Source organism: Mus musculus, chromosome 16 (genome assembly GCF_000001635.26).
Source record: "Mus musculus strain C57BL/6J chromosome 16, GRCm38.p6 C57BL/6J".
In the NCBI taxonomy this organism is placed as follows: Eukaryota; Metazoa; Chordata; class Mammalia; order Rodentia; family Muridae; genus Mus; species Mus musculus.
This window is the reverse complement of record NC_000082.6, coordinates 10403126-10411883: the sequence shown is the minus strand read 5'-3', so window position 1 is coordinate 10411883 and position 8758 is coordinate 10403126.

Below are 8758 nucleotides of genomic sequence, written 5' to 3'. Positions count from 1 at the left end.
CTCGCCAGACCAGGACTGCGCACGCGCAAAACCGTGTGTGCAGTGGGTGGGATTCCTATGCCTCTTCCCGCTAAAACAGGGCGAGACTCAGAAATATATGATACCTGAGCAAATGAAGTGGCTCTAACGATTAAAGATTCTGTTGAGCCAGCCTGTATCCAAATCCCAGAACTCATAGGGAAAGCGAGGATGGACTCTTACACATAATGCAGGTTTTTGATTCTGTTTTTGTTTTTGTTGTTGTTTTGTTTTTTTAAGTATGGTTTTTGTCGCCAACGAACGTTATTCTCCGTGGCCTCAGTGTTGATGCAGTACTACTAATAAAAGTACAATCAATGTCAATATTTACTCAGTTTCAAATAATCTGCCCTACCCTAGATTCTGTTACAGGCTGGGATTGTGGCTCAATTGGTAGAGTGCTTGATCTATCATGCATGAGGTCCTATATTTAGTCCCCAGCACTGAAACAATACAGATCCAACAAAACACTTTGTCCGTCCCTCTCTATTTCTTCTCTGTTCTCCTCTCCTCTCTTCTGCTCAAGCTGATCTTGAATTAATGATTTTCTTGCCATGTTTGGCTAAGAGGGGAGACTTTATAAAGGGGTGTAGCTCAGTGGTAGAGTACCTGTCCAGCAAGTGAAAAGCCATAAATTCAATCGCCAGCAGTGTAAGTTCTCATTTGATCCTCCTGCCTCCGTCTTTCAGTTGCTGGGATTACAATGTGCACCACCAGCATTCCTGGGCTGACACCCCCGCCCTCTTAAAATTGCTGTGCTATTTAGAAAAATACTTTGTTTTGTGTTTTGTTGCTTCCCCTCAGATCTGTTCAGTGAAACCTCTTCAAACCCACTCCTGTGCCCCCACTGGGAGCTTTCCCTAGCTTTCTCTCACTTCTGCAGGTCCCCACTGTCCTTGCTGCTACCATTTCTCCTGTATGTGTCTGTGAGTGTTTAGACAAATGGCCTGTCTGTGTCTGTGGAGCAGTGTTTAGACTCCATGAAGACATCCTGTCCATGGTCACAGCCATGGGAGCTTGGCTGCATGCAACTTTGGCACAAGATGGTGGTGGTTGTTACTGTTTTCATTGAACGATTCTAAATATTTTTCATTTATTTTTGAGATTATAATTACATCATTTCTCCCTTCATTTTCCTTCCCCCAAACCTTACCACCTCTCCTTGCTGTTTATCAAATTCATGGACTTTTTTTTTTTCATTGTTATTGTGACAGGGCCCCAGACCTTAGCACAACTGACTCCATGATGGAAGTGCCATTCAGGCTGTAACACTCAGCACATAGACAGCAGCACCTGCCAAAATGAAAACAAAGACCTAATCCACCAAAGTCCATGACTCTGGGAAAGTCTCTAACTGTACTAACCTCTCTTTTTTGCTTCTGTAGAGCTGATTCTGGCTATCTGTTCTTGTTACTGAAGTAGGTTAACCCAGAACATGGTTTTTGTGCCTAAAAGTTTATTCCAAGAAAGGCTCAGTGCTCCACTGGGATACTGAATAGCAAAATCTTCCCATTAGCTTAAACCCATGTCTGAACAGTCATCTCTGATGAATACCCCACAACATTATTACATATGCTACATATTACATTTAAAAACATACACACACACATACACACATACAATCTGTTCACTCTGTATAAAAGATACTTGTATATCTATTTTTAAAGGTGACCATTCCGTTGGTGTGCTCTTCCATGGGGAGGACTATTCTTCCAGTCTCAGCATTCCTGTAGAATGCTATAGTTCTTTGGGTGAGGTCGAGGCTGCCTCTGTCCACTTTGACATGTGTACTGGCATCGACCTTATTCAGCTCTTGTGTAGGCAATCATGTTGGTGAGACTGAGTGTAGACTCTGACATTAGTAGGAGGCATTGTGGGATAACAGACCTGAAAGGGTTTTGCAGTGAGTGCTGGTGAGTGGGGCCAAGAATTCTTGCAATGTTGCAAGAATCAAAATATACAACAGACCTCATGCAAAAGATTAATGGGGAGGGAGACATGAAAGGTCATATCTGAGCAGGGTTGGAGAGAGGAAGAGGAAAAGGGAGAGAGGAGAGAGAGAGAGAGAGAATGAGAGAGAGAGAGAGCAGATTGTGATCATGCCAGCTTTATAGGGGTATGGAACATAGACATGGAAAATATGCAACAGTGGTGGTGGTGGAAATGTTGTGTTGGTTTTCAGCGATGACGTCACGTTGGCCTTAGTGATGATGACTGAGGTGGGGTAGGGTTGGAGGAGCACATGGTTCAGGAACATGGGTGGTTCTTGATTGACTAACAAGCCATTCCTGCTCCAGGCCAGTCCCCAAACCTGGGCCTTGGGAATCCCCACACCCATGACTTCCATCTGCGCTGTACTCTTCACTAACTCACCGCACATGCTCCAAAAGTCCCTTAAAGCCCAGCCTTTTTGCCCATCCTGCTGCTATCTCGGTTCCCATTTGGAGGCGGCCACATTCTGTGTTTCTCCTCAATAAATCTCTGTGTGAGGTTTGTTGCATGGTGAGACTTTGCGGTGCTCCTTGGCTCCTGGTTGCTAAGATACCCTTGCATCAGACAACCCTTTCAGACTGAATCTCACAGCAAACTCCCTGACCCTTTGCCCTTACAATCCTTCCACCTCCTCTTCTGCAATGTTCCGTGAGCCATAGGTTGGGGAATGTTTTGTAGATGTATCTAGTGGACCAAGCTCCACAATTCTGAATTTTGACCGGTTTTGTAATGCTCTCCATCTATGGCAAAGAGTTTCCTTGATTAAGGATGAGAACTACATTATTTGTGAGTATAAGAACAAATGTTTACATTGTTGTCAAGGATTGTGATTTAGTAACATAGTTGTAGATTCTCATCCAAGATCCATGACTTCACTAGCACTGGACAGTTGATTAAGTTCCCAGTATCAGGCATGGTCTACCTTTTAAGTGAGTCTTAACTTCAGTTAGAGAGCTGCTGGTTAGTGCCAAGGCATGAGTTGGCACAGGTTTTAATGGAAGCACAGGTTCTGCCTGCCACTGCACTGATGTAAAACAAAACAAAACAACCATTTTAATCAATAGCCTATCTCTACCATCACCATCACTTTATTGACCATAGATTTGCTGGCAGATGTATGTATGCTTTTAGGTGAATTTCCTAATGTGTGCCTTTTGGCAATCCTATTTTCCTGGCTCCCATTGCCTGTTTTTGGATGAGGAAACTGGTGTTTAAGGTAATTAAACGTGTGTGGGTCACACACCTTTAATCCCAGCACTTGAAAGCACAGGCAGGTGGATCCTTATGAGTTTGAAGCCAGCCTGGTCTGCACAGGGAGTTCCAAGCCAGCCAAGGGTAATAAGGAGAACTTGTCTAAAAGAGAGAGAGAGAAAGAAAGAAAGAAAGAAAGAAAGAAAGAAAGAAAGAAAGAAAGAAAGAAAGAAAGAAAGAAAGAGAGAGAGAGAAAGAAAGAAAAGAAGGGAAGGGAAGGAAAGAGAAGAGGAGAGGAGAGGGAGAGGAGAGGAGAGGAGAGGAGAGGAGAGGAGAGGAGAGGAGAGGAGAGGAGAGGAGAGGAGAGGAGAGGAGAGGAGAGGAGAGGAGAAGAGAAGAGAAGAGAAGAGAAGAGAAGAGAAGAGAAGAGAAGAGAAGAGAAGAGAAGAGAAGAGAAGAGAAGAGAAGAGACAAAGAAAGTTCATGGTGAAACTAAAATGTAGCTCAGTGGCTGAGCTCTTGTCTAAAAAACAGGTCCTAAAAACATCTTCTTAAATTCTAGACAACTTACGTTTAATTGTAAGAATATATAATTATCTAGACTTTAACCTCAGAGATTTGAGAAGGAATAAATATTTGAGTATGTAGGAAGCACACGGACACAGCATTAAAAAAAATCATTAAAATGACAGACTTTGAGTGATGCAGGAATTATGAAGGACTAGCTTAGCCTGTATCGACAGAACTTTGCAATTGAGTATCCTGTGTCCATTTGTCCTTTTTGGACAGCATTTTGTCTGAAGATAAAGTTAGGGCATTTCTTGCTCAGTAGCTCGTTTGCCACAACTGAAGCAACTGCGGGTGGAGATAATCGATGCTCATCATCATCTTTGAAGTGGAATGGGGTACTGCTAGAATGTTAGAATCACCCCCTCACAACTGAAGGTGGAAGACCATTGGAATTTTGAATGTGTGTTAATTGTATGATGTATTAACATGTGTATATATCTCAATTTTTGAAATTTTATAAAATGAAACATATAATTTATTGTGTGGTATTGTTTTAAGTTAGCAATAATAAGCATAATTTGGCTTTTTAATTTAATGTACTGTATCTCTATGATCTGCCATTTAATTTTTTAAAGCCCTTGTGGAACCTTTGTCTAGAAATATGTTTTTTGATGTTACTGTAAGTTTTAAATTGGAATTTTTGAGTTTTTTTATTTTGATTTAAAAATTTTTTCAACCTCTGGTTTTTGTCTCTAATCTAGTATTAATTTTTTAGTCTCTTTTTAAGAGCTGTTTTATTTTTATCTTTCCTAAAGAGCACATACAAAACTGCAATTACTAAAAAAAAAAAAACAAAAAACAAACAAAAAAACAACCCTGCCATTTGTATGCTGATAAGCAAAGAGAGATCATGTGGAATCCAGATGTAGTGTGTCTCATGCTTCGTGCTTCCCTCCAACAAAATATAGAAAATATATTTTTAATAAACATATTTTAAGGCCAGGCAGTGGTGGCACACGCCTTTAATCCCAGCAATCAGGAGGCAGAGGCAGAGGCAGGGGGATTTCTGAGTTCAAGGCCAGTCTGATCTACAAAGTGAGTTCCAGGACAGCCAGGGCTACACAGAGGAAACCTTGTCTCGAAACAAACAAACAAACAAACAATATATATATATATATATATATATATATATATATATATATATATGAGTTTGTTGTTTATATTTAAATTAATTTTCATGATTTAAAAAATATATTTAGCTTTTTTATTGTTTCTTAAACTCAATTTGTATCTTGTGTTGCATTAGCCCCACCCCAGCTGTGGGCTTGGAGCAGTGGCATCAAAGACTTTTGGGGGAAGACAGGAAAGAGGATGCGGGAAGATTATTGGGGGCTGCAGGCTCATGTCTGCTGTCAGACATGTATGTGAGGCTGACCCCCAACTCTTTGAGCTGATTAACATAAACTACTTGTATCTAAGCCTCAGTTTTCTCATCTGCAAAGTGGGGAGGATAAAGCTTTTTGTTTTAGAAGTCAGCTAGGAGTGGTCAAACATAGGCATTAGCAAGAGAGCTCAATAGATTGAGGTGCTCAACACCTAGATTGATGACCTGGGACACACATGGTAGAAGAAGAGAGCCACCAGTTGTCTCTGACTGCCACACACTCACTATGGCACATGTGCCTCCCAGACATTAAATAAATATCATTTTTATTTATAGTTTTTTTTATTAGGTATTTAGCTCATTTACCTTTCCAATGCTATACCAAAAGTCCCCCATACCCACCCACCCCCACTCCCCTACCCGCCCACTCCCCCTTTTTGGCCCTGGCGTTCCCCTGTACTGGGGCATATAAAGTTTGCGTGTCCAATGGGCCTCTCTTTCCAGTGATGGCCGACTAGGCCATCTTTTGATACATATGCAGCTAGAGTCAAGAGCTCCGGGGTACTGGTTAGTTCATAATGTTGATCCACCTATAGGGTTGCAGATTCCTTTAGCTCCTTGGGTACTTTCTCTAGCTCCTCCATTGGGAGCCCTGTGATCCATCCATTAGCTGACTGTGAGCATCCACTTCTGTGTTTGCTAGGCCCTGGCATAGTCTCACAAGAGACAGCTACATCTGGGTCCTTTCGATAAAATCTTGCTAGTGTATGCAATGGTGTCAGCGTTTGGATGCTGATTATGGGGTGGATCCCTGGATATGGCAGTCTCTACATGGTCCATCCTTTCATCTCAGCTCCAAACTTTGTCTCTGTAACTCCTTCCAAGGGTGTTTTGTTCCCACTTCTAAGGAGGGGCATAGTGTCCACACTTCAGTCTTCATTTTTCTTGAGTTTCATGTGTTTAGCAAATTGTATCTTATATCTTGGGTATCCTAGGTTTTGGGCTAATATCCACTTATCAGTGAGTACATATTGTGTGAGTTCTTTGTGAATGTGTTACCTCACTCAGGATGATGCCCTCCAGGTCCATCCATTTGGCTAGGAATTTCATAAATTCATTCTTTTTAATAGCTGAGTAGTACTCCATTGTGTAGATGTACCACATTTTCTGTATCCATTCCTCTGTTGAGGGGCATCTGGGTTCTTTCCAGCTTCTGGCTATTATAAGTAAGGCTGCTATGAACATAGTGGAGCATGTGTCCTTCTTACCAGTTGGGGCATCTTCTGGATATATGCCCAGGAGAAGTATTGCTGGATCCTCCGGTAGTACTATGTCCAATTTTCTGAGGAACCGCCAGACGGATTTCCAGAGTGGTTGTACAAGCCTGCAATCCCACCAACAATGGAGGAGTGTTCCTCTTTCTCCACATCTTCGCCAGCATCTGCTGTCACCTGAATTTTTGATCTTAGCCATTCTGACTGGTGTGAGGTGGAATCTCAGGGTTGTTTTGATTTGCATTTCCCTGATGATTAAGGATGTTGAACATTTTTTCAGGTGCTTCTCTGCCATTCGGTATTCCTCATGTGAGAATTCTTTGTTCAGTTCTGAGCCCCATTTTTTAATGGGGTTATTTGATTTTCTGAAGTCCACCTTCTTGAGTTCTTTATATATGTTGGATATTAGTCCCCTATCTGATTTAGGATAGGTAAAGATCCTTTCCCAATCTGTTGGTGGTCTTTTTGTCTTATTGACGGTGTCTTTTGCCTTGCAGAAACTTTGAAGTTTCATTAGGTCCCATTTGTCAATTCTCGATCTTACAGCACAAGCCATTGCTGTTCTGTTCAGAAATTTTTCCCCTGTGCCCATATCTTCAAGGCTTTTCCCCACTTTCTCCTCTATAAGTTTCAGTGTCTCTGGTTTTATGTGAAGTTCCTTGATCCACTTAGATTTGACCTTAGTACAAGGAGATAAGTATGGATCGATTCGCATTCTTCTACATGATAACAACCAGTTATGCCAGCACCAATTGTTGAAAATGCTGTCTTTCTTCCACTGGATGGTTTTAGCTCCCTTGTCTAAAATCAAGTGACCATAGGTGTGTGGGTTCATTTCTGGGTCTTCAATTCTATTCCATTGGTCTACTTGTCTGTCTCTATACCAGTACCATGCAGTTTTTATCACAATTGCTCTGTAGTAAAGCTTTAGGTCAGGCATGGTGATTCCACCAGAGGTTCTTTTATCCTTGAGAAGAGTTTTTGCTATCCTAGGTTTTTTGTTATTCCAGATGAATTTGCAAATTGCTCCTTCTAATTCGTTGAAGAATTGAGTTGGAATTTTGATGGGGATTGCATTGAATCTGTAGATTGCTTTTGGCAAGATAGCCATTTTTACAATGTTGATCCTGCCAATCCATGAGCATGGGAGATCTTTCCATCTTCTGAGATCTTCTTTAATTTCTTTCTTCAGAGACTTGAAGTTTTTATCATACAGATCTTTCACTTCCTTAGTTAGAGTCACGCCGAGATATTTTATATTATTTGTGACTATTGAGAAGGGTGTTGTTTCCCTAATTTCTTTCTCAGCCTGTTTATTCTTTGTGTAGAGAAAGGCCATTGACTTGTTTGAGTTAATTTTATATCCAGCTACTTCACCGAAGCTGTTTATCAGGTTTAGGAATTCTCTGGTGGAATTTTTAGGGTCACTTATATATACTATCATATCATCTGCAAAAAGTGATATTTTGACTTCCTCTTTTCCAATTTGTATCCCCTTGATCTCCTTTTGTTGTCGAATTGCTCTGGCTAATACTTCAAGTACTATGTTGAAAAGGTAGGGAGAAAGTGGGCAGCCTTGTCTAGTCCCTGATTTTAGTGGGATTGCTTCCAGCTTCTTTCCATTTACTTTGATGTTGGCTGCTGGTTTGCTGTAGATTGCTTTTATCATGTTTAGGTATGGGCCTTGAATTCCTGATCTTTCCAGAACTTTTATCATGAATGGGTGTTGGATCTTGTCAAATGCTTTTTGTGCATCTAACGAGATGATCATGTGGTTTTTGTCTTTGAGTTTGTTTATATAATGGATTACATTGATGGATTTTCGTATATTAAACCATCCCTGCATCCCTGGAATAAAACCTACTTGGTCAGGATGGATGATTGCTTTAATGTGTTCTTGGATTCGGTTAGCGAGAATTTTATTGAGGATTTTTGCATCAATATTCATAAGAGAAATTGGTCTGAAGTTCTCTATCTTTGTTGGATCTTTCTGTGGTTTAGGTATCAGAGTAATAGTGGCTTCATAAAATGAGTTGGGTAGAGTACCTTCTACTTCTATCTTGTGAAAAAGTTTGTGCAGAACTGGAATTAGATCTTCTTTGAAGGTCTGATAGAACTCTGCACTAAACCCATCTGGTCCTGGGCTTTTTTTGGCTGGGAGGCTATTTATAACTGCTTCTATTTCTTTAGGGGATATGGGACTGTTTAGAAGGTCATCTTGATCCTGATTCAACTTTGGTACCTGGTATCTGTCCAGAAATTTGTCCATTTCGTCCAGGTTTTCCAGTTTTGTTGAGTATAGCCTTTTGTAGAAGGATCTGATGGTGTTTTGGATTTCTTCAGGATCTGTTGTTATGTCTCCCTTTTCAGTTCTGATTTTGTTAATTAG